General features: G+C 44.3%; 1 protein-coding gene across 2 annotated transcripts in view; it reads right to left on the bottom strand.

Moving 5' to 3' along the window:
* RAB27B (RAB27B, member RAS oncogene family) overlaps positions 1–25860 on the bottom strand; it is a 219707-nt gene that overhangs the window by 53411 nt on the left and 140436 nt on the right. Inside the window, exon 1 of one of the 2 annotated variants that reach the window (XM_066602518.1) lies at positions 6469–6592. The exons of the other annotated variant lie outside the window; for it this stretch is intronic. The gene's annotated coding sequence lies outside the window, so the exon portion shown is untranslated. Of the gene's footprint in view, positions 1–6468; positions 6593–25860 lie in introns of those variants that run through there. 2 annotated transcript variants of the gene reach the window in all.

Below are 25860 nucleotides of genomic sequence, written 5' to 3' on the forward strand. Positions count from 1 at the left end.
AAGCTCATAGGCTACCAAAGTTGGCATCCCAGATGGTCCCATACATGTTCTATTGGTGATAAGTCTGGTGGCCGTTAGCATCGTGTGCAGGAAAAAGCATGCTATGGACGGTATTTGCTGCAGAATCTGTCCGCCCCCTGTGCAGGCAGCCTAAAAGAGTACAAGAGGGGCTGGACGTCTTTCTTGAGTGTAACAATATTATATTATAGTCACTGATTAATTTAGAAGGGCTGGTGATCCGGGGATTATTCTGATGACCAGATTGGGGTCAGGAAGGCATTTTTTCCCTTAAAATGATCCCTTAAATGAAGAAAATTGGCTTCTATCTCATTGGGTTTTTTTTGCCTTCCTCTAGATCAACATTGGGGGGTAATAGGCTGAACTGGATGGACATTGTCTTTTTTCAGCCTTATGTACTAGGTTACTCATTTGCAGATTATGGAGAGAACTTCTGGATCACAGGTGGCTTACTTGTCCAGGCCCAAAGGAGAACATAAACTGTCCTGTTGGGATCCAGCAGGATTTCTGTTGATCAATAGTAATCTCCTGTACTGAGTACACATGAGGACTGTCCCTTTAACACAAGCCTGCTGTGACCCCATCACTGAGTATCCACCAGGGTTGTTCTACCCAAAGCTCGGGGACATATTAACTCTAACTGTAGCAGCAAAATTTAACGACTGGCAGTTTACGAAGGAGAAAATCACTCTAGTAATTAGCCAGATTCCCACATGTCCCACACAAAGAAGATGCTCATCTGGGATGGAGTTAAACTATTTTTCAGGGACTAAAAATATTACCAAGCTGTGCTACATAAATACCATATTTTTCAGACTATAAGACGCACCCAGTTGTAAAAAGCCGAAACCCCCCCCAAATATTTTGTACTAATTTAAAAGACTAGGGGGGGGGGGGGGGGGTCTAACAAAGTTGAGGGGCTGCTGGCATTAGCTTTGGCGTTCTAGTATAGAAAGGGGGTTAATAGTTAACAGTCAGCTCATAATAAACCTTGTGTGTCCATTTAAACAATGGTGCCAACATATGAAGTCACATTATATGCATAGACAGCACTGCTGCATGCATACTGTAAATACACACAACACACATAGCTCTGCAGCATACACAACTCTGCTACACACACCGCTCTGCAGCATTCAAATAGACACATACAGCTCTGCTACATGCACACACACAGCTCATACAGCTCTGCTACATGCACACACACAGCTCATACTGATCGGGCAGGGAGAGAGAGGACTGTACAGCCGAAGTATGTATGTAGTGAATCATTATGGTAGTGGTCAGGGGTGTCTGCATCTATCAGACCCCCCTGCCTCTGGACAATAACGGCAGACTCTTTTCAGCAAGACTTTATTTTGCCGAAAACTGCATCTTATAGTCAAAAAAATACGGTGGGTCAATGGTTCTAAAAATACTGGGCTACCAAATTCTTCAAGGCAGTAGATGTATCATACGGCTTTACAGTATGTGTATAATGTTATATATAGGACTGAAAGATGCTCCACATAGTAATGTTGCAAAAGTGCAGCTCCACCTACAGTAAACACTGACATGCCATGTAGACACCTCAGAGAAGATATTAACATGGGAACCTCAGAGCACCCAAACCGTTTCGGCTTTGCAAGGAGTTTCAGTCAGTTGGAACCACCTCCTACCTGGAGAACTCCAACTGCTGCAAAACTACAACTCCTATCATGATGAGAGTTGCAGTTATGTAACAGCTGGAGCGGTCCAGGTTGGAAAAGAGTAGACTAGAACACAGACAAAAGCAGCAACTACCCTGAGGTTTCCACCACCCTATCTGTGCGAAAGGTGGTCTACGCTAAACCTACTCTTTGGCAGCTCATCTTAAAGGGGCTATTCCTCGAAAAATATTGCTTATAGTTACACCTAGCCCTGAATTTTATACCCTTTTTGTAGTTAGACTTTTTTTAAAAATAGGTTTGCACCCTCAAATATTCCAGGACTAATGTTAGAATAGCACCCCCTGCTGCTTAAAGCCTCAGATATTCCATTACTAATGTTAGAATAGCATCCCCTGCTGCTTAGATCCCCAGATATTCCAGGACTAATGTTAGAATAGCACCCCCTGCTGCTTACAGCCTCAGATATTCCATTACTAATGTTAGAATAGCAACCCCTGCTGCTTAAAGCCTCAGATATTCCAGGACTAATGTTAGAATAGCACCACCTGCTGCTTAGATCCCCAGATATTCCAGGACTAATGTTAGAATAGCACCCCCTGCTGCTTAAAGCCTCAGATATTCCATTACTAATGTTAGAATAGCACCCCTGGCTGCTTATATCCCCAGATATTCCAAGATTAATCTTAGAATAGCGCCACCTGCTGTTTCCAGTCAGAATCCACCTATTTTTTTCAGTTGGTCACACATGCGCAGTCTTGCTTCTCTCTGCTCCACTGGGTATTGTTGCTGCATGTTCTCTTATGTCAGAAGAGGTGATAAGACAGCGAGACAACATTACTGCAGAGAAGCAGGACTAAGTAGGTGTGACCACTTCGGAAGATTTACTGAAGTGGACAGGCCAATAGAAAGGCTTTTCAAACAGAAGCAGCAGGTGGCGCCATTCTAACATGAGACTTTGATTATTTATGGATAGAAACAGTAGGTGGCGCTATTCTAACATTAGTCCTGGAATGTCTGGGGATTTAAACAGCAGGTGGTGCTATTCTAGCATCAGTCCTGGAATATCTGGGGATATAAATAGCTGGTGGCGCTATTTTACTATTATTTCTGGAATATCTGCGAATATAAACAGCAGAGGGCACTATTCTAACATCAGCCCTGGAATATCTTGGAATATGTTGTAGGTTCACTCTTCATGGCACTATATAGCAGCATTATTTGGGCACTTTATGATGCTGCTTTGTAGACACTGATGCATTTTTTTGTGGCATAAGTAGTTGGAAATTATTTTATTACTCTCATTTTCCTGGTTTAAAAGAAAAAAGATAGTGCCCCAATACAGTATTTGCTCATAGTCCTCTGCCGATCCTGAATGGAGGATTACCACTATTTTTCTCCATATGAAATATCATAGGTGCAGTTTCCCTTTAACCTGCATGATGCTCACAACTAGGACATGCATGTCATTGTAATCTGGACTCCTCTGAAATGAAGCATTGCCATTCTATCTGTCCGCTCGCCGCATACTTCTAGCTGTCATTAAGCACTAGCTACCATGCGGCTACCACTATTCTCTACAGGTCAGACTGTTAATGGTTGATCTGGCGTCACCACTCACAATCGAGACTTTACGTAAGTATTTGTTTGTATGGCTGGAGTCTACTTCAATGGACGATGTATCACACGCTCAGCGCCATTCTTTAGGCTGCTGATACAATTGCACAAACAAGAGAAATAATTAGAAGTGAAGATACTGTTGCCATGATTAACGCCAGGGATGGCTGATCACTGCAGCCAAAGGGCACTGCACCAATGTGTCAGCATGTCTGCTGCTGGTGCTGGAAGAAGCAATTAACAAGGATTGTAAGCAGTGGTGACGCCCGCTTCATTATTCTTCTGGTCCTATAATGCTAAGATGCTATAAAAATCACATAAATAACTGATGTTAAAAATGGGGCGGGGTACTGCTCTGGGGATGCCATAAATAACAGCTGCTCTGCTGGCGCCAGAAATTGGGGGCACTACTTTTTTTTGTAGAAGGGGGGCCCAAAATACACAATTCTGACATTTTTATAAAACCACAGTTACCAGCAAAATCTAGCCAGTAACCCCACGTACCTGTCCGGATTCTTTGCCGTTCTGTTCTGCACATGCGCAGTACAGATTACGCGCGCACCGTCATAATGATTACGGAAGGGCCGCGGGTCGGACGGCTTCCATTGACTTCAATGGAAGCCGTCCGCACGGAACCCACCTAGAAATAGAGCATGCTGCAATTTTTCCCAATTGCAATTGATTTCCACTAGTTGGCAGGAAAAAACACTTTTCCATGGCATGCTATGGAAAAAAATTCACTGCGGAATCCAGAGGCAGACGCCCTCTCCGGAATCCGCAATGCAAATCCGACCATGTGCAGGCGGCCTTAATTGCTTGTAGAATACACTGCAGTACTCTGCAGCATATTATACATTTGTCTATTAAGTCAGGCAAGAGTTAACAGACTTTAATGCATGGCAGCCCTAAAAGCTTTCACTAGGCTTCAAGGTGCCTGTAAACTCATCAGCACCTTACGATGGTGGCGCTGATGCTAATGGGACACCAGGGCCCCCTTTCCCTCCGGCTAGCTGCTTGGTTACATCAAAGGAATTAAACGGTCATGATTTGAGTTAGCTCTGATCATGGCCGTTGCTGGTGGATGTCAACTGTCAGAAACAGCTAGGATGCGCTAGGAAAGGAGCAGGCTCAGCTCCTACCCCGCTCAATACACCATCTGTGATCGCCAACCTTTCATTTATAGCAGGTGGTCCTTAAGGCGTTCAAAAAAACTACTGCCAATAAAAGGTATTCGTATAATTACATGTAATCTGATTGGTTGATATGGACAACTGCATCAATGCAGGGGCGTAGCTCGGGGTGGGGCTCACAGTGCATGCGCTGGTGTGGGAGGAGGATAACAAGACTCTGCCTTTGTAAGGATATGTAGGTACAGGCTAAGCAGCCTGCCCCTACACCAAGCTTCTAGTAGAACCGGTAGTAGAGCTCCCCTGGGAGTGGGAAAATTGTTCTGGGGTTCCCCTGTGGTATTAAGGTTGCGCACAGCCGGCCTTGGCTATGTGTTACTTGTGTGGTCACACAGAGTGTGAACCACCAAACTATAGGGAATCAGCAGGTAGATGTAGGCAGGGGGCGATCGTCCCATTAGGTCCACCTAGATAGCTGCTGATCTTCCTGTGTGCAGTAGTTTCTTCTGGAAGAATCATCATCCTCCTTGGTCTGTCTCCTCCTCTCCGATGTTCCAAAACACCCCCATAACACAATTGCTTAGTTCTGCTACTGCATATATGTTATGAGCTCCGATGTGGGGCTGTATTTATGTACTAAGCTTGGTTCTGGTATTTAATCTATGTAGAGAGCTTGGTCCTGGTGCCGTATTTATGTTATGAAGTTGGTTCTGGTGCCGTATTTATGTTATGAGTTTGGTTCAGGTACAGTATTTGTTTTGGTGTGGGTATGCAGCAATCTTGTTGCTTTCTGCCCAAGCAGAATACTGGCAGACTGCCTATCAGTGTAATATGTATCATATTTTTCTGATGACATGGGGCGCCAGAATAAAAAGAAAAATCCTGCAAACAGTTCCATCTAAACTAAGGCCATGACTGAAATTGAGAATCATTATATAAGATATTCATAGTCGGTCAGCAGTAGATATCCTACTTGTTGACGTTTTCCAGGCAGCAGCTATTTTAATATTACACCAACTACCAATAAGTGAAAAATATATGAATCCCCCCCAAAAGATATATTACAAAACATAGCTTATACAGTATGACAAAACATAGCTATATATGATGTATTACACACATAATATGAAAGGGAGTAAAAGTTCCCTGGAAGTAGAGAACCTAATTCTCCCAGGGTTTCCCCCATGGTAGTAAGATTTAAAGGCAAAGTGAAATGTATCATAATACGGTCCACATTAGATCTCCTACTTGATGATGGTTTCCAGGCAGAAGTTGGTTTACACATAATACAAAACAAGTAGAGAAAAAATGCATGAAAACAACACAAAAGGATAATGACGATAAATTACAGATATTAGATAGGGTCAGGAATACTGGTTATCTGCCAGTAGTGGGGACATAATGCACGTGTGTGCTCTTGCTTTCACCAATGTGTACGTCGACATAGCAATAAGTAAATATCACAGGGGCAGACATTTTTCCAGACTTCCTCTTAGCATCAACACTATACATAGCCTCTCTCCTGGCTGATAACAGGGAACAATAGATGGCATGCAACTGTCCCTTTAAAAAAAAAAAAAATGACACGTGAAATAAAAGTCAGCGGCACCTTCCTATGAAAACACTGCATTAGTATTATACAATCTCATGTGCGCTGATCCTGATTAAACATTAACCGGCGCCTGGCAATCTTCCCTTTAAATGTTTGATCACAGCAGGATATCAGCATCTATTAACACGTCTTTTGCGCCGGCCACACGGTTTAATCAGGTGGGCTCTAGCAGCTGCTTAACAGCTGGCGAGACGGTGCCTTAGGTACACATGTCATATGTTTCACCTGCTGACACTACAACATTAGAGCCCGGTAACATAATACAAGGCGTGCAAACAGCAGCAATATGTTCCTGCTCCCAGGCCTATAGCCAGCTTGGGATGGTTACCGCACACCCCCTATATACACTGCCCAAACTTTTCCTCCTTTATTCAGAGCCGTCATCTGACAATAAAAAAAAATTAATGCCATAAAAATAGTAATTAATGCAAAAAAAGCAAAAACTTACAGATGATCCAAGCCCGGTCTCTTTGCAGCGCTCCGTCAACAGGTCTGGTGTATTTTTGCACCACCCTTGTGGCTTGCAGAGGCTTCTATGTGAGCAGTGTGTATGAAGAGAAGGCGTGCCTTGCAATCTCCACACGGATATGAGGAACTCACCTCAGGCAAATCTTCCTTCTGACTCAACCACATTACAACCCGATACATACTCCGCTGTGACTCAAAGCCTACGCACCGACTTTATGTCCTTTCTACAGGGTACAGCTCAGGCTTCTCAAAAAAGGTTACTACTCCGTGCAAGAACAGGATCTCAATCCATGAAATCACGTACTGCAAGACATATGGGGACGTGCCCACACAGCGCAAATGTAAAAATATCTCCGTGCATCAACATACAAATCTGGGGGAAAAAAAGAGAAAATGCCTTTTTTTGTGTGCCACTAAAAAACAGCAAATTAAAGACTAGAACGCTACGTAAATCTATAAAGAGAATAATGCACTTTTTCACATTTCAAAAAAACTTTATGATTTTAACGTTTTTCTGCGTAAATACGCAGCGCATAAATAAAGCACGCAAAATTACATTGATTTTGAGCAGAAATACGCAGCGAATAGGCATATTTCCATACACCCATCATTTCAATGGGCTGTTGCGGTGCGTCATAACGCAAAAAACATGGCCAAAAAACATGTACAAAATAAAATACATACATCTTGTTATTTGTGTAGCTCCAACTTATTCCGCAGCGCTATCAAGTAATTTATTAATTACTCCCCACCAAGCTGGGTTCTCATTTTACCGAACTTGGAAGGATGGAAGGCCGAGTCAACCTTGAGGCGGCTAACTGAACCATGCGGGGATTGAACTCACAATTTTCAGGTTGTGAGCGAGAACTTAGGACTGCATGCTGCTGCCGTAACACTCAGGGGTAATACAAAGGCGATTTTTATGTGTGATTTCTGTGCGTTGCAAGTCCAAGTATAGGAAAAAAAAACATACGATTTTCTTCAAAAGCGTCAAAATTGTATGTACAGGAATGTGTGTTTTTTGCAAAACGAATAATAAAATTAAAAAAAATGCAGCTTACAAATTGCAATATTAGTCCACATTTTATCAGATGGTTATCGCACATGTCCATGCGAATAAATCCTTAGCAGCATTAGGACAGGTTCACACGGCACAATCGGACACAGATTTTTCCGTGGCTGAAAGCCACCCCTAAGCTACGAGACACGGGTGAATGCGATATCGGGCCGTGAATATCGGCCCAATATCACAATAGCTTACATGGGATTTTCCCGTGGGTGTGAGGCGTTTCTATATCAAAACCGCCTCGCATCACTTTGGGGTAGGAGAAGATGGGGCGTGCCATGATTCATATTTGTGCATCTCGCAGCGCACAAATCTCTCGCGACTTTCTTAGGCGTGTGAAAACGGCCTTAGCCTTTGGAATGTTAAAATCCACATATCATATTTCTAATGCGGATTCCATGGACATCCGTGTTAGAAACGGACACGTCACTTTTTTTTTCCTCTACAACACTGATTTCAAATGAATGTGACGTGGATGGAGCATGGAACCCGCGCCAAAATCTGCCATGTGAACATATCCTTGGGGTAGATTTCAAGTGGTGGAATCGAAAGCAGATTTTTCCAACTGTAATCTGCCTCAAAAACTGCGGCGGCAATCTGCAGCTGAGCTGTGGTTTTTCGCCACGCTTCAGCAAGTCTTTAGCCACGGATCCGCATGCGGATTTAGCCTGTTGTAATGGGCAGATCTGCATGCGGAATGCCAAACGTACATTCTTCATGGAAATAGCACGGAATCTGCATCAAGACGTGACATGTCACTTCATCATCTTCCAGATGTGGATTTGAAATCGGTGTGGAAAAATTTATGCCGTATAGACGAAGATCACTATCTTTTCTCCTTAGGGAGATCACCTAGAAGGTTAGGGAGTGAGGAGACTTTTAAGGCCATTCATGCTCCCCTGGGTAATATGCAAATAAGGGAGATGGAATACCACCTATGCAGCGCCACCTACTGGAAGGCAGCATTCCTTCAAATCAAAGTTAGACTCCTTATACAAGGCTTGTAACAATGACTGGGAATGTCAAGGCTTGTATAAAGAGTCTAACTTTGATTTGAAGGAATGCTACCTTCCAATGGGTGGTGCTGCGGAGGTGTTGTTCCATCTCCCTTATTTGCATATCGATAAAGATTCACACTGTAATTAATAGCAAGCTGATTTGCCGTGGAATCCAACACGGAATCAGTGTAGATTCTGCACTGCAAATTCTGCCATTTTTTCCAGGGTTTAACGATTAACAACCTATCCTCAGGACCTGTCAGTCTTGTCTCCACCAGGCCTTCCTGGTGGCATCAAGATACAATAATACCCCTTAGGACCCACTGCAAGAACCTGATATTGAGCCATATTAGAGAAGATGGAACTAGAAGCAGATAGCTCCATCCCCAGTTCAGTGGCCAGGGTTGGTAACTGCAGGCAGCTCCCACTGAATTCAGTGCAATGCACTTTGAACAGAGCTGGAAGCAGACCGCTCAGTGACAGCAGGCCTGACATCAGATGATCGCTGGGGTCCTGAAAGTTGGCCCCCCCTGCTGTGCTACAATAAGGGGTCTGCCACATGGGCAAAGATGTCATTTCTGACATGACCAACCAAAAATAAGTCACTGCACAAGCGCTGGCTCCCTTAGTGCAGCGCAGAGTACTTTCAACACGCAGAGTCTCCTCAGCTGGAGGCGTCAATGAAGACTCCACTAAGTGTGCTTTAGGCCAGGCTCACACAACCGTATCTTTACCACGTATTACGCAGGGTCTGTACACCCGAGCGATATGCATGAACTCGCAGGCAATCAATTCTATTGCCTTACACAATTCCATTCACAGTAGTGTCGGAATTGCGTAATACGCAAGCGCAAAATAGAACACAGCATGTTCTATTTTGCGGAGTATATATGCAAGATGGAGCCCATTGTTCTCTATGGGCACGTATGTACAGGCGCCTATGCGCAATTACATTTTCCCGTGCAAGTTCTGTCCATCTTGCAATCGCAAAGGAATTCACATGGGAATATAAATAAAATCAAAGATGAAAATTGCTGGTACAATATTAGGGATTTCCTTTAAGCCCCCAACATCGCTGGGCGTAACACGACATTAATGTCCTCGGTGCCTGGGGTTTATATGGAGCGGGATCGTGAGCCGACCATTCTTCATACAAGGTAGGTGCCGGCTGTCTGTTACAGCAGATTGTGGCTGTTGAGCCTCTAAATGCCCTGAGCGTTGTTCGTGGACCCCGAATAGCCCCCCACCCCACATGATGCAATCTCGGGGTGCTGTTCAATTTCCATGGCAGCTGGGGGGCTTCTGAAGGCCCCCAGGGCAGCTATGAATAAATACCTATGATAGACTGCCTGTCACAATGCGGTATAATGTAATACTGTGGCATTCCATTATACTGTATGAGCAATCAAACAATCGCAAATTCAAGAAACTAAAAAAAATGTAAAAAATAACTTTTTTAACTACTGGAAAAAAAAGGTTTTAAAAAAACTCCCTTTTTCCATATTGATAATAAAAAAAAGCAGCATATTTGGTATCGCTGCGTCCATAAAAGTCTATTAAAGTAACACATTTACCCCGCACGGTGGGCTTCATACAAGTCTATGGGACACGGTCTTTAGAGGGTGACACCGCTGGATCGTGGGAGAGGGAGAGTATAAAGAATACACCCCCCCCGGCTCCCTGCGTTATCCCCTAACAGTATTATAACTTGTCTGGACGAGACAGGCTCCCTTTAAGGGGTTAAATGTATCCTGGATATCACATTCACACTTGCAGCAAAATACTACAATGGTAGAAGATGGAGGAATCCACTGGCAGACGGCGGGCAAGAGAACAATGCCTGGCATCTCCCATCCATCACCCTACATCAGATAGAGAACTCCTCATATTCAGCCTTTGGGCAAACGGAGAAGAAAAGAGCCCGAAGTGTAAAGTAGGCGAACAGGTCAGATCGGAATTCGCAAAATGCAACAAGGAAGGGCGCGGGCATCTGTGGAGCGCAGCGTATAATGTCACGTTACGCTATAATACCCGGGTTATAATGGGACGAAGGCTATAAAATCAGCACCGCCTCCTCTTATAAAATCCAGCTGTCACAGCGAGGACTGAAAATTACTATCCGCACACAAGTGTCCGTCGCGGAGATACTGGGAGCCACCTAGTAGATGCAACATTACTTATACAGGCCGGGCGGCGGAACGGTAGCCGACCTCTGACCCCGGCACCACACTGTTAGCGGAGCTATCTTTGTTGCCTATAGCAACCAATCACAGCGCAGCTTTCATGTGTTATACTGCTGAGGTAAGATAAAAGCTGCGCTGTGATTGGTTGCTATGGGCAACACACTCTGATGAAAGCAGTCTAGGAAATCTTTGTTGCCCATAGCAACCAATCACAGCGCAGCTTTAATGTCTTATACTACTGAGGTAAGATGAAAGCTGCGCTGTGATTGGTTGCTATGGGCAACAAAAATGTTCTAGATTGCCTTTATCAGAGTGTGTTGCCCATAGCAACCAATCACAGCACAGCTTTCACGACTTATGCTGCTGAGGTTGATATGGGTGACACACTCTTATAAAAGTAGTCTAGGAAATCTTTGTTGCCCATAGCAACCACCACAGCGATTTTAAAATTTGTTTTTAACTTTTTCCCATGGATTGATGGTCCATGTAAAAAAAAAAAAAAAACAGACATTTCCTATTCTGGTCTGATTTCTCGGATGACAGTCACCCAATGGAGACAATGGGGCAGATAAATACTGCCTATGGGCTTGTTCGCACGAACGAGATTTAGCAAATTTTGTGCGATTCGCAAAAAATTTACACAAATATGAAACCTGTTCTTTTGAATGGATTTACTCACATGAGCGATCTTCGCAGCAAAAAAAAATAAATTTCAGCATATTGTCATTTTGGGTGTTCCCACGGGAAGAGCCGTCCATTGTTTCCTGTCAGACCTTGGAAAAGATTGCATGGAAGAGCGATGCCTTTTTTCCCCATTGAAGTCTATGGAACCACATGCGATCCCTTCATGTATGTGAAGATCGCAACTTCACAGAAGCAATGCTTAAATCAAAAACACATCGTATCGCCGAGAAAACCAATACAGATACATTCACACGGGCGGCCCAATATTGGCGGCCCAATAGATCACGTAAACCTAAACAATCTTGCGCCAGATTTATCACAGTGACTCCGCAGAATGATCAATCTGGCACTATTAATCTGTCGCACCTTCACGGACCGCTCGATCTAACTTTATACCGCCCCATTAGTTGGCTTAATTTACAACAAAAGTTGTGCCAAAATTTGACACAATTTTTGATGCAGTGTGCCACGTTCAGGCCACACCCCCTTTTCATGATGCAACGCCCCTTTGTCAGACGAGGCGTAAAAATTGTCTGAAAGTGTCTAAAATAGCGTGATAAATGTGACGCAAACCATGGAAGAAAATTTACGGGCGGTTTACACCACAAAACTGTCAAGCCGGACGACATCTTTGCGTACTAAGTGGCACATTTATCCAAGAGCGGTGCTTTATATGCCGTCCGTAGATAAGTAACAATGGAGTAAGATGCGCCAAATACAACAACGGGCACAAGCTTCTTGTTACATTTCTTGCACCTTGGGCTGGCAGTGCGCCACTCATTACAACAGGTAAAACCGGCCGTAGACTTGCGCTATAATTTAGACCGGTTTCTGGCGTAAATTACAATTAATTTCACAAGCCCCGCCCATTGTCTTTTTTAAATCAGATCTTTTTTATTGAAGTTATATTATTTAAGGCAATTACCCCTTAACTTCTACACATTTATACATACAGAGGTATAATATACTTAGAACATATCATTACCCGCCCACACAATGCCATCAATCACAACTATATTTAGGCTAGTCAGAATCTCCCCCAACAAGACTTTTTTTTTTAGACATATACAAAAAAAAACCCAAACCTACCTCTCCACCATCACCCCCCCCCCCCCTGCCCCCCATCAAACCCCGACAACAGGGCACTCTTACATTGTAGCACCACAGTGACTGCACTATTACATTGTGGGGCCACAGAGGCGGCACTATTATTTAGTGGGGCCACAACAAGCACGTTATTATTATGGGGGAGCACTGAGAAGTTCATTAGTGGTTGTAGCAGCAAGATGGGGTGAATGTACAGACACGAGTCATGGCTGAACAAAATCTCAGTGCTGGTCTGGACTGAGAGAGAAGAAAACCAAATACGGGCAACTCCAAACAGATATCACCACCTCCAGTGGCGGTCCCACAGGACTGCTTCTCACATGCTATTCTTTAACTTTGCAATTGGGTTTTACTCTCTTACAGGGGCCCCAACACAAAACTGAAATTCATGTTCCGGGGCCCCTAGGGGCCCGAGCTCTATACCACTGTGCAGCGCATCCATGTCTTTCTATTCAAGTACACTATTGTTATTTCCATATAGGACACCAGTATTGAGATATGGCGCTGGATTCGGCTTTTTCACTGCGCCCAGTATAGGTTAGGGAATTGCCATTTATACATTTACTGCAGTACAATAGGACTAAACAATATATCACCTGGGAAGCCCCTTTAAGTCTGACATATCAGTAGTGATAACATACGTTTGGTCTTTTTCTTGCCGTGTATACAATATGTTTATTTGTACCATTATTAACTCTTCCAGTACTTTAAATGTGAATTTGCCCTCCCTGGACTCATGTAGCGTCATCCAAAAAAGTTATTTGGCCGTATATCACCACCTCTTGGTCACAAGTGGTACTGCAATAATACTAAATTTGCCAAGCACCTATAAACCACAAAGGAGAGAAGGCAGTTCGCACTCCCGTATAAGACTTGGCAACAGCGGTCCATTCATTTGTAACTATACCGCACCTGCATTGTCTTCTCACGGTTCCCTCCAGCAATATGCGCTGAGTGCCAGGGGTCTTAGCAGCCGTCCCCCCAACTAGCTGGGGTGCTTTGCTTTATAGACAGCGCTGTCCAGTTGGCACATCTCCTTTAACCCCCTAACGATTCTATTTGGGGAACTCGAGCGATTTTACATCCATTTGTGGTCTGTACTTGCAAGGGGCTGCACACGGGCAGCACACTGACCTATTACAGACCATGGTGCTATATAGACATAGGTTTTTTTACATGGACCGTAAAAATAAAAAATGCAGCTTCTGCTATTCTAATCCAACTTCTCAGATGACAGTCACGTATTCAAGTAAGTGGCTATGCAAAAAATTAAAAAGGACGCACACAGAGGACATGCATGTATGTTGATTTTCATTGCTAAGCAATTCTGGAAAAGAATTAACCCTCTTCCGTTTTTTTTTTTGTGTGCGCAAGAATGAATAAAAGATGGAGGACACATATATATTAAAATCGGTCCGTGCACGTGAATAAAGCCTTACATGCATTTCCCCTTTAAATGGGTTGTCCAAGTTCTTTTTTCAGAAACAGGTTCTCCATGCAAAAACATAACAAACAGTCATATACTCACTTCTCCCGGCTGTGTCCAGTACCACCGCTCCAGGTCTACCAGGGACGTCATGTTTACGGGCTGCAAAAGCTTGTTTACGGAGCATCACAGGCTGCTGCAGCCAATGACAGAGCTCAGCACTGAGCTCTGTCATTGGCTGCAGCAGCTTGTGACGTCCCATACATAGGCTGACTGCAGCCTATAAAGAAACACCAGGCACGGAGGACTCAGCAGCAATGCAGGGATCCGGGAGAGGAGAGTATACAGTATGACCGTTTGTTATGCTTTTGATGGGGAACCTATTTTTGGAAAAATAAAAAAAAAACTCGGACAACCCCTTTAATATGAAATCTGGGAGCAGAAGTCTACAAATCTCAAATGAGCATTGTTTATTTCTACTACATTTTCTTTCGGCGCTACCGGTCCTTTCCATCTTCAATTGGCTGAGCTCTCCGTCACATTTGCCCTCCATAAAACCATATCATTCCAGGTAAAGCATCGGCGCTGCAGTTATTGGCCTGACACTTTAGCGGATACCTATATTGCGCAGCAGCAATATATTCTTCTGAAACGGAAAATTTATAGCATATGTTGTCATTACTGCGAGGAGAGATCTCACCTTGGCATCCTCAAGGCTAATCAAAATAGTAATGTACGGCTTTGGTCACGTCGGAGCGAAAAGCACTAACTAAATAAATATTTCTGGATTTAGTTAAAAGTTGTAAAAACCTTGTGAATCTGATTTACACGTCCCCGACCCTCAAAACCAAGGCAGATGAACGCTACGCGGAAGGATTTTTTCTGATGCCATAAGGCATCCACAGTAGGCACAGCTATAGTGCTCCCTATACCACATCCGGACAATATATTCACAAACCATGGCAGATCAGTAAGCACCCCCTAGTGGTGAATGCAGGAAGTCTCGAACAGCTATAACAATATACAGTATTAAAAGCTATGTACACGTCTACACTTTTATTTCCTTTATCAATGTGTTTTTGGGAAATGAAGACTTTTTGTAATTGGTTTTTGTTAAAAATTTCTGATTGTTTGATTTTTATGTTTGTATCGTTTTCCAAGGCGCTGCAGATGGGGGGGACTGAAAGCTTAGCAAATTCTATCAGCCACGGTAAACCGACAGCTCCTTCGCTAGTCTGTTTCCCTATTGTGGAGGTGCATTTACTCCCTTTCCACTGAGCCATCACAGAGGGCTGTATGGCAGTGCCGGGCAATGGTGGAGGAGATCAGGAGGACAGAGAGCAGAGAAAGCTACTATTACAGAGAGCTGTAACTGACTCTGGGGGAATTTTCTACTCTTAGCAGTAAGGGGGAATAATCAGCAGCTACTCAGAGAGAGGATGGAGAAATAGCTGTGTAGCCTTGAGTGGGCGTGGTTAATTCTGCACAGCCTCTGAAGAGGCAAGAGGGAGCTGATCTTGTGCACATTCATGAGAAAGACCATCTGATCAGTGCCGGGAACACCCCTCAGCTTGAAACCTGAATGTAGGAGAGCCTGTATGAGGATTTTTAAATGCATGAGAAGGAAAACTCAATGTAAAACAGATTAGTGCATATTTTTATTTTATGCCAGGAGGTAGTAAGATGTGCATGTACTGATTTTTCATGCACAAAGGTTTCCATGGCTTATTAATTAATAGGCACAGAACCTTGCTATTACAAGATCACCAAAGGTGAAAATTCACTTTAAAAGGACACTATCATAACATTTGAGCCCCATAAGCTATGAAACGTGATGACAGTGTTCCTTTAAGAAATTCTAAAATGTGCTGGTTTGACAATGAATGTAACTAATAAAACCATTCAGAATCCCATACATCACACACATATGAAATTTTCATGTAGTTACAGGAATAGCTCTTTAAACTAGAAGAGCGTAATTAATACTGCTCCATTACATGGCTCTGCTAAGTGCTCCGTACATAACTGTGTACTTTATCATTATTAGTGGGACCCAAGAAAACCCGTCACTCCACATTAGTGCAAATAATGGCTGACATGTCATTATCTGCCCTGTTACCACGCTGCTCTCAGGGAGAGGAGGATTAAGGTGATCTAGAGGAGAACTATCCACATTAAATGCAATTTTACTTTAGGACAAGCGAGAGACAAATTCCTGATTAATGAGCGGATGTTTTAATTAAAAAGGTGGAATTGGAGAGGTTTTCTAAACAAAATCCACCGGAATATTCTGCAGACTTGCGATACTAAACTGTGAATATACCTTGGATGGCCACTTTATTACAGATCCCATCTAGTAGCACGTTGAACCTCCTTTGGTCTTCAGAACTGCAGCAATTTGCCGTGACGTCCATCCACAAGTATCAGAGGACAGAGAGGGAGCCAAGAAAACATTCTCCCACCCAGGGGATTACTAAAGGCTCAGGGGCCCTGATGCAAAAGGTGAGCAGGGGCCCCCCCTCTATCTGTATCTGTACCCGTACCCATACCTAAACCATGCTGCGCAGAGGCATAACTTGAAGCTCCTGGGCCCCATTGCAAAACCTGTTACACGGCCCCCAACTATAATGCTTTATTCATAGTACTGGGCTCCCTATATGGAGAAGAGAGGCCTTATGGGCCCCCTAAGGCTCCTGAGCCCGGGTGTAACCGCATCCTCTGCACCCTCTATAGTTACGCCCCTGCTCCCACCCTTACCCCACCTCCCCCAGCCTGACAGGAAGGGGTCATCGATTCATGCTGCTTGTACCAAATTCTGACCTCCCATCAGCACGGTGCAGCAGAAATCTGGATTCATATGATCAGGAGATGTTTTTCCACTGATCAGTGGTGCAATTTTTGCACTCTTTTGCTTACTGGAGTTTTGTCTTTCAGTTTCTGCAATGTTCAGGAGTACAGGGGTCCTGAGTGTCCCCAAATGAATGGAGTAGTAGTCATTTGTTTACTCTACCTCTCTATTCTATCCATTTCAACAGGAATGCCGGAGATAGACAAATTCAAGCGCTTGGTTATCTCCAACAGTCTTATTGCGATGAATGGAGTGGCAGCATGTACACATGACCACCGCTCCATTCATTTTGGAACACTCTGCTCTCACGATTTGCTTGGGGATTCCACTGATCAGATATTTTTCGTGAGGCAACCCTTTAATACAGACCCCAGATGAGACCCCCCTAAATAAATACAGAAGCCAGTTCAGACTCTGTAGTCTCACCTCTTCTCTTTACTACAGCTTGCAGCCAGATACGTCAGCAGTGTCGGAGTTAGTTATGTTGTCTGAGGAAGTGCCCGAGGACTGCAGAAACACGTGGCGTGTATATAGTCAGGAGATTGCATCAAGGAGACTCGAGTGGTCACTGCAGAGACATACAGCTGGACACATCTATTAGTGTTAAAGGGAACCGGTCACTTTTATACCTATCGAACCCTCTATACTATTTATTGGTCATAAAATGGGCATTTATACACCTGTACTGGCAATAACGTGCATAGAATGGGGCATGCAGGCCTCCCAAGACGATCAGGACAGCCTTCTGCTGATGGTTCAGCACGCCCACCGGACCGATCACCCATCATCTGCATGTGGAGCAGGAACACCTAAACCTCTGATTTTACAGGTATGCTCAGACCTGCCCATTTTATCACCTATTAAATGGTATAGAGGGTTTGATAGGTGTAAAAATGGTGATACGCTCCCTTGAATACCCAAGCGTGTGAGGTTTCAGAAGCTGGAACTGTGATGATCAGCTGGTTTTATCTTCAGAAGTGTGATGATAATGTAATGAAGGGGTAGTGCTGCCACACTTGCCCTTGCATGCTGCATAGGCTACAGCTGCCCATACTGCAGCACTAGGTGCTGTGCCACTCCCGCCCCCTCCTAGTCTGAGAACTGGCTGAGAGGAGGGGAGGAAAAACAGTGCAATGAAGCGTTATCTCAGAGGCACCATTTTGGTGAATCCTTTTGTGGTTTAGATAGCGCCAGGCAGAGAAATTAATGACAAGGCTGCTATGTAGACTTACTAGTACCCAACCCAAGAGTTCGTAAGTCAGGTTGGTCCTCGGTAAAAAACTGCATGTGTGCATACAATCTAAGACATTGATAGGGACTATGTAGGCCTGCTAGTCATTATGCAGAATTCATTTGGCCCAAAGTAAACTCGTTGCCTCATACACATACTGAAAGTATAAGGGCATTTCCAAAACCGATCCAGCTCTTTGCAGGACCTTTACTTTAGATGTACACGTCCGCCCGTTGTGGACTAACTTCCAGATACTTACATTGTTAACTTGGACTGAGTGTGGCAAATTGCCATTGGTGAATCGTTACTTATTGTTGATATATTGCCTATTTGTGGTTTGAAGAGTGTTACCAATATTGCAACCACCAATACCTGCTGAGCACATAGATCAGGAGTAGAGATGAGCGAACGTACTCGTTTCGAGTACTTACGCACCCGAGTACCGCCATTTTCGAGTACTTCAGTACTCGGGTGAAAAGATTCGGGGGGCGCCGGGGGGCGGGGAGAGGCGTGGCGGTGCGGGGGGTAGCAGCGGGGAACAGGGGGGAGCCCTCTCTCTCTCCCTCTCCCCCCCACTCCCCACTGCTACCCCCTGTGCCGCCACGGCGCCCCCCGAATTTTTACGCCCGAGTACGGAAGTACTCGGAATTCGCGGTATTCGGGCGAAAAAGGGGCGTGGCCGAGCACGTTCGCTCATCTCTAATCAGGAGTTATTAGTACTAGTTGGCTACTCACAGGACATTGGGACAAAACCATTAAAATTACATACTTTTGTCAACTGGTTACTAATCTCATCTCACTTAATCATATTTGATTGTCATTAATAGTTGTAATAATCATTTATATTATTGCAGGTCTGGTGACCACCTCATATCCTGAGTCTTGTGTCGCCCACCACCTCCCGGGGCAATGAGGTGACCCCTTAAAGGGCTTTAGAATTGAAATGTCTTGAGGTCAGTTTGTTTCCACACCACAGGAGATGCCTCGGTAATAAAAGATGTTCAGTAACATTTTTTATTGACCCTGAGAAGTTAACTTAAATCATCCTCACTTTCCTTTAATTTGTAACCTTCAGATTTCCCCATTTGTCTTTCGAGACTCCTCTTTCCTTCCATTTGGCCATTGTTCAGCTCTCCCCCTGTGCTGTACTCTTCGTCTCCATGATTACCTTTTTGCTTTTATCTTACGTTTCAATAGTCTTTCAGAGAATCCTGAACAATCTTTTTCGGTACAATTTGTACAGATACTTCTCCTTTTAAGTCCTATTCAGGGCGCAATGAGAAAAGGAACCACATCGCATCTCTTAGGATAATAACTTGTGAAGAAAAAAAAAAACTCTAAAAGAAAAAAAAAAAAAAAAAAAAAGGCAGGAGGGGTTTCAGGATAATGCATCGTAGTAGTCACAGCAATGACTTGACAAGGATGAAACATGACAAATCTTTCAGTTCTACCTACATAGTATAATGTTTGTTCCTACTACTCTAATTATATACACACACAAACACACACACGCATACATATACATATGTCTCCATGTAGATAAAAAAAAGGTAAAAAAGCAAAAAAAAAAAACATTTACTGAACAGTGGGCGGAGGAGGTATGGGGAAGGGAGCGTCCACCGCTAGTTAGTCATCTTGTCAGGTCAACAGTAGTTGATAGATAAGAGTCCACCGCTCGAGACTGCCGTCCATTGGCTGATCATTCGGCTTGCAGTCATCAGTGCATAGTTGAGGTAGTAGGAGTGCCAGCTTCACTCCCATTGAAATCAATCGGAGCACAGCGCTGCTATTCCACTTCCTGCACTGGTCAGGATGTTAGTAACATGAGCAGAATAGCAGCGCGGCACTCCCATTGATTTCAATTGGAGCAAGGCCGGCACTCCCACTTCCTTAACTGTGCACTGATGACAACTCCCTGCGGCACTGGACAGCGGGCCAGACAATCAGCTGATGCAGAAGGGTCCTGAGAGGCGGACCCCTGTCCATCAACTACTGATGATCTGAGGACTACCCTTTTGAAGCTTGGCACTCAAAGCTTCAAACATCACATAAGCCAGATACAATATTTTGTTAACAAGCACAGGGTGCGTCTTGTACCCGGTCGTGTGAGACGTCCGTGCCATATGGCTCCAAAGGCCTCCCTACATTGCCTGTCTCTCTTTCCAAGTTCATAATGGGAGACATATCTGAGCATCTCACACAGATAGTTTTGATTTTCCTTCACACTCGTGGAAATGAATTGTGTATTCTGCAAGAAAAATTACAGTGTGTCCTATTTTGCCACGGACAGCCTCCATTGAAGCCTATAGAGGTGTCCGAGCCGCAGCTCATACGCGTTTAACATGAGCTGCGAATACCTGCGTCATCGCTAAGTGACGGCACCGGAAATACAAACAAACAAAAAAACCTGTTCTGTGTATGACTGCCTGCAAGCCTAGGTGGCCATACATAATAAAGGTTAGTGCCGTAACGCAGAGTCACCGGCTGGGCTCACAGACGGAATCCCGCATGCAGAATCCGATCCGGTTGCGTGAGCCTCGCCTTAGGCTGCATTTTTTATGAATTTCTGAAACGCATTAAAAAAACAGTGTGTATTGTTAACCCCTTCATGTCAAAGGAAGTAAGTTCACGTCCTGGCAGGGTGGCAGTAAACGCAAAGGGATCCAAACTCCTCATTTAAAACACGAGCCAATGACCGAACAACAAATGAGAATCGTGCACTTTGTTCGTTGTGCAGTTTCCGCAGGACTAATGATCATCGTTGGATCGCTCACTTCTTGTTGCAGTTAAGGACTCCTGCTCAGTGTTTGACATAGGAATATGGAACACGGAACAATTCTCAACAATCTTACTGTCCAGACAGTTTGCACGAGTGCAAATGAGTTAGCGGTGACATCACTCACTTGATCAAAACAAGAATGGGCTTGTCTAACAGGAGCATCACACCTCTTTTTAACAGGCCCTCTCAGCTGGAGCATTATCAGCTAGTTTAATAGTAGAGATAACCCTTTCTCTACCAACCATTTCCCTGAACTGTGGCCCTCTAGTGGCTCTTCTTCCACAAAATATATACCGTATATACTCGAGTATTAGCCGACCTGAGTATAAGCCGAATCAACAAGTTTTACCACAAAAAACGGGGAAAACCTATTGACTCAAGTATAAGCAGAGCTATACTCGAGTATATACTGGGTAAAAGAAAAACTCTCAACCAGCGTCTGTGTCTGCGCGGCAAGCTGATTGAATTCTCCCCACTGTCCTCCCCGCTGTCCTCTCTGTTCGGCTCTGTCATCTCTGTCAGCGCTGTGTAAGTAAGCGCTGTGATTGGATTGAGCACCAGCCAATCACAGTTGGCACTCAATCCAATCACAGCGCTGACAGCGGGGGATTTGAAAGCAGAGCAGGGAGATGACAGCGGGGAGAATTCTAAGGCAGCTTGCGTGCGGCAAGCTGCTTTAGAATTCTCCCCGTTGTCCTCTCCCTGCTCGGCATTCAAATCCCCAACCATCAGCGCTGTGTAAGTAAGCTCTGCGATTGGATTGAGTGCCAGCCAATCACAAACGGGCCTTGATCATTCACAGCCAATCAGTGAACGTCATTCATTGATTGGCTGTGAATGATTGAGCGCCGGCTGTGATTGGCTGGCGCTCGATCCAATCACAGCATTGAGGGCAGGGGATGACAGAGCCAAGCAGAGAGGATGCAGGGGAATGACAGCGGGGAGAATTCAAGCAGCTTGCCGCACCACCGACGGGAACACAGGCGCCGGCTGGGAGGGGAGTATAAAGTTTTGGGTTTTTTTTAACCCTTCCCTGACTCGAGTATAAGCAGAGAGGGTTTTTTTCAGCACAAAAAAAAATGTGCTGAAAAACTAGGCTTATACTCGAGTATATATGGTATATGCTTTTCTATGTGATTATCTAATTATAAGGCCTCTTTCACATGAGTGACAGCGATATCGCTGCTACAAAATCGCGATGATATCACAGCCTTATTTCCACGATTTTGTAGTGTCAGCATTGCGGGGTTTTTTTGCGAAAAATTACACATCACATTGCTGCTGCTCGCGATAAAATTGTGAGAAGGTTAAGCCCTAACCTGAAACTAAGCCCCAGCTGCATTTCATTAAAAAAATTAATATAAGGGAATACTTAACCAAAAGGCTCAGTCCAGGCACTCCCGCTGCTCTCCGGAGCTCCGTCGGGTGTCCTGCAGTCCTCGTTTGACCACAAAAGATCACTTCCCGGTTGCTGGATTCATGAATCCTGCCTCCAGGAAGCGATAGCTTTGATTGGTTCATCAAGCACTGCATTGATTGGTTGAGCAGGGCTGGATGAACCAATCAGGGCTATCGCTTCATGGAGGCGGAATTTATTAATCCAGCAAACAGGAAGTAATCTTCTGTGGCCGAATGAGGACTGCAGGACGCGTGGTAGAGCTCCAGAGAGCAGCGGCAGGACCTGGACCAAGCCTGCTAGGTAAGTATTCCCCTTTTTTGGGGGGAGTGCAGCTAGGCCTTAGTTTTGGGGTAGGGCTTATTTTGTAAGGTTAAAGTCGCATCGCATGAAAACAGTGATTTTGTGCATTGTGATGCGACAAGAGGAAGACTCCATAGGGAAATATAGGCTACAAAAAAAAAGCAAATTATGGCGAGATAGACTATGCCGCGATTTTTTTTCTTGCAATATATCATCAGAGAAAATATCGCTAATGTGAAGGAACCCATTGGAAAGCATGGGCTTCACATACCTGCGTTTTCTCCCGCTATTGCATCGTGGGAAAATCACGCAGTTTTGCCGTCCGTGTGAAACCTTTATAAATGTGCCCCAGGGTATGGACTAGTGTGAAGAAAAAAAACCTTTCCCCTCCGCTCCAGTCCCTGGTGATGTAGGAAGAGATTACATCATGCTCATCGCTTACATGACCCCTGAAGTCAATTGCTGCCTCAGCATTCATGTGTGCATGTAAGTCACAAGACCTTTGTGAACAGAGGTTGGCTGCGGCAGTCATGTAAGGGATTAATGTGACATCATTCCTTCCTGTATCAGTGGAGGACCAGAGCAGAGGGGATCAAGATGGCAGTGTGGGGTGGGAAGCAATGTGAGAGGTTGAGTAATGGTTATATATATTGTTTTATACCGGTCCCTACTTTGGAGCATTTTTTTTTTAATTCCATAAAACCCCTATAAAAATGTACAATAGGCTGGCATTTTCTGCATACTGTAACTCACTTTTAGCTTTACTATATAGACTGGGGCAGAAGGAGCAGAGCATCATGGAGGACATCATGCAGCATGACTGAGCAGTGGAGTGAAATAAAACACTTCTAAAAACTAGGGGTATCACAGGGGTATCGACCCATTTGAGAACCATTTTTCCTAGCATCACAGGGCATTGCCCCCACTTTATACATCTTCTAGGACTTGGGTGCTCTAGTATCTACTAGACACTGTCCTTACCATTGAGGGTATCCCTCAGGTTTTCTAGTAGGACATTTACTAGGTTTATCATTATTTAATAGTTATACGGGTCACTCCTGAATTGGGCTCCTGATGAGTTGGGCCACCGACAGAAACGCGTTGAGCCATACTAGAACTGTTTTCAGTGAGCCCTACGATTTTTCTGGGGAATCATTCAGAACCTACATTATGGTATAGGGAGCCCATATGTAGAGCCCTGTATCTGACTTGATTCTTCCGCATTAGACCCCCTACCTTTTTGGTCTTATCTATACATTTATACCTATCCACAATTTGTCCTCACCTCTGTCTCTGTTGGAACAGGCCTAAGTGACGGGCAGGCAGGCACTGCCTAAATGGTCAGGAAACACAGGCATCCTTGCCGTTTCCCTTTACAATTTTTTAGGACTACCCTGTCTGCTTAGTTTCTAAACCACTAATGAAATAGGGCTGTGTCTATCACACATTGAGGCATTGAGGTTGCTTATTAGATATAGTAACTATCTGTAGTGCCTGCTAGTGGAGACTATTATTATAATGGTGGTCACATCAAAAACTGATTTAATTTACATATCTCTTTTGTTCATTGACTATTTTTGAAGGCATGCTTACTTTTTTCTCACACCTGCCTACAACTTTTGCACAGTCCTGCATGCCATACAGCATTATAAAGCAGGACTCAGATAAACTATAAACTGATTTGTACGCCTTGCTGAAATTGCGCCACCTAGTGTTCAACATTTTCACTAAAACAAAGCAGAAGATGTTTTGTGACACCTACACAGACAATGCCATTAAGGTTCCTTAGGGACAACATCCAGTGCCTGCAAGCTTAATCTACATTGCACTCGCAGACCCCCCTCCCCATGCCCCAACCCCATCTCCTTAGTATTGCAATGCCTGTGTCTCCCCGAGCTGTATGTAATTCATAATCTAGGTCTGCAGCGTCTATGAATCAGCTTACCGTAGGCTAGATTCCTCCCACGTATCTCACATACATTGGAAAGAAGCCATGTTTTGCCTTGCCTTATTGTTCACAGCTGTGCGCTGTGGTTACGGATCCCATATGTCCTTGTTTTCCAAGCGCCGGTTTGGTTTCAGCAATTGTATATCTTTAGAAATAATTTGTTTTTATACTTGATCCGCCGGGGACACTTTCTGCGCAACCCGACGATCTTATTAATTACTGCTACGGCCACAGTGGCCACAAGGTATTTAATGGGTTTTCACAATGGCATTTAACCTCTTAAAAGGTCGATATATCCATGACTGGGTACTGCCCAGTAAATCATGGCGGACATATGACTGTAGCACATCTCAGATGCAGACAGCTTGAACTCTTTGATACTGCGGCTTATGAACAGAATGGAAAAACGGAAGTGAAGACCTGAGTCGGAGGGAAGTAGGGGGTTAACACATTGTATAACAGTAGGCTATCCTGATCTTTGGGAAAGCTTGATTGCAAGCCTTGGTTTCCTATTCCCAATCATTGTTTTATAGACTTGTTAAAAAGTTGTACATTGATTTGAAGGAATACTGCCATCCAATAGGTGGCGCTCCAGAGGAGTGTGCATGGCCTTATAAGTCTCCTCACTCACTTCTCAGGTGTCTTCTCACACCCTTTCTGGCTGCTCTCCTCGGGAGGAGACGATGCCAAACCTGATCCACTCATCCCCTTATGTATCTCCACACACTTTTTGGGTGCTCTACTTAGCGAGAGGCGACATCCCTCTTGACCAACAGTTAAAAATATAACAAAATGCAGACTAATTAACAAAATCTCCATCTGCACTGCATCCCGCAGATAATTTTGTTCTTTGTGAAAGGACCCTCCAAGTACAAAGTCATCTGCATGGTTGAGCCAAAAACCTCAGAGCAATGGTAAAGGGATTTAAAGGGGTTTTAGCTATAGGACAGGTGATAAAAGTCTGATCGGTGGAGGCTGCACTGCTGAGACCCTGAAGGATCCAAGTACCAAAGTCCCATTTCCTCTTCTCTTCCACTCGCATTGAGGAGACGATTGAATAGAGCGCCCTGCACAGTCCATTCAATCTCCATATCCCTGTGGGGGATAGAGAGCCCACAGTGAGAAAAGAGGGGAAAATGAGACCCCCTTTCTCAGGACTAGTAGGGGCCTCGGGAGTGAAGCATCCACCGATCAGACTTTAATCACCTTTCCTATGGAGAAATGATAAAGGTCAATTTTGTTACAAGCTCTTTAACGGGGTTTTCCAGGAAAATACTATTGATGACCTATCGTCAGGATAGGTCATTAATAGTTGATTGGCTGCAATCCGTCACTCGGGACCTCGATCGATCAGCTGATTAGGCACATACCGTCAGCGCTGCAAATACACAGAAGTTAGAGCG

Source organism: Eleutherodactylus coqui, chromosome 5 (assembly GCF_035609145.1).
Source record: "Eleutherodactylus coqui strain aEleCoq1 chromosome 5, aEleCoq1.hap1, whole genome shotgun sequence".
NCBI lineage: Eukaryota > Metazoa > Chordata > Amphibia > Anura > Eleutherodactylidae > Eleutherodactylus > Eleutherodactylus coqui.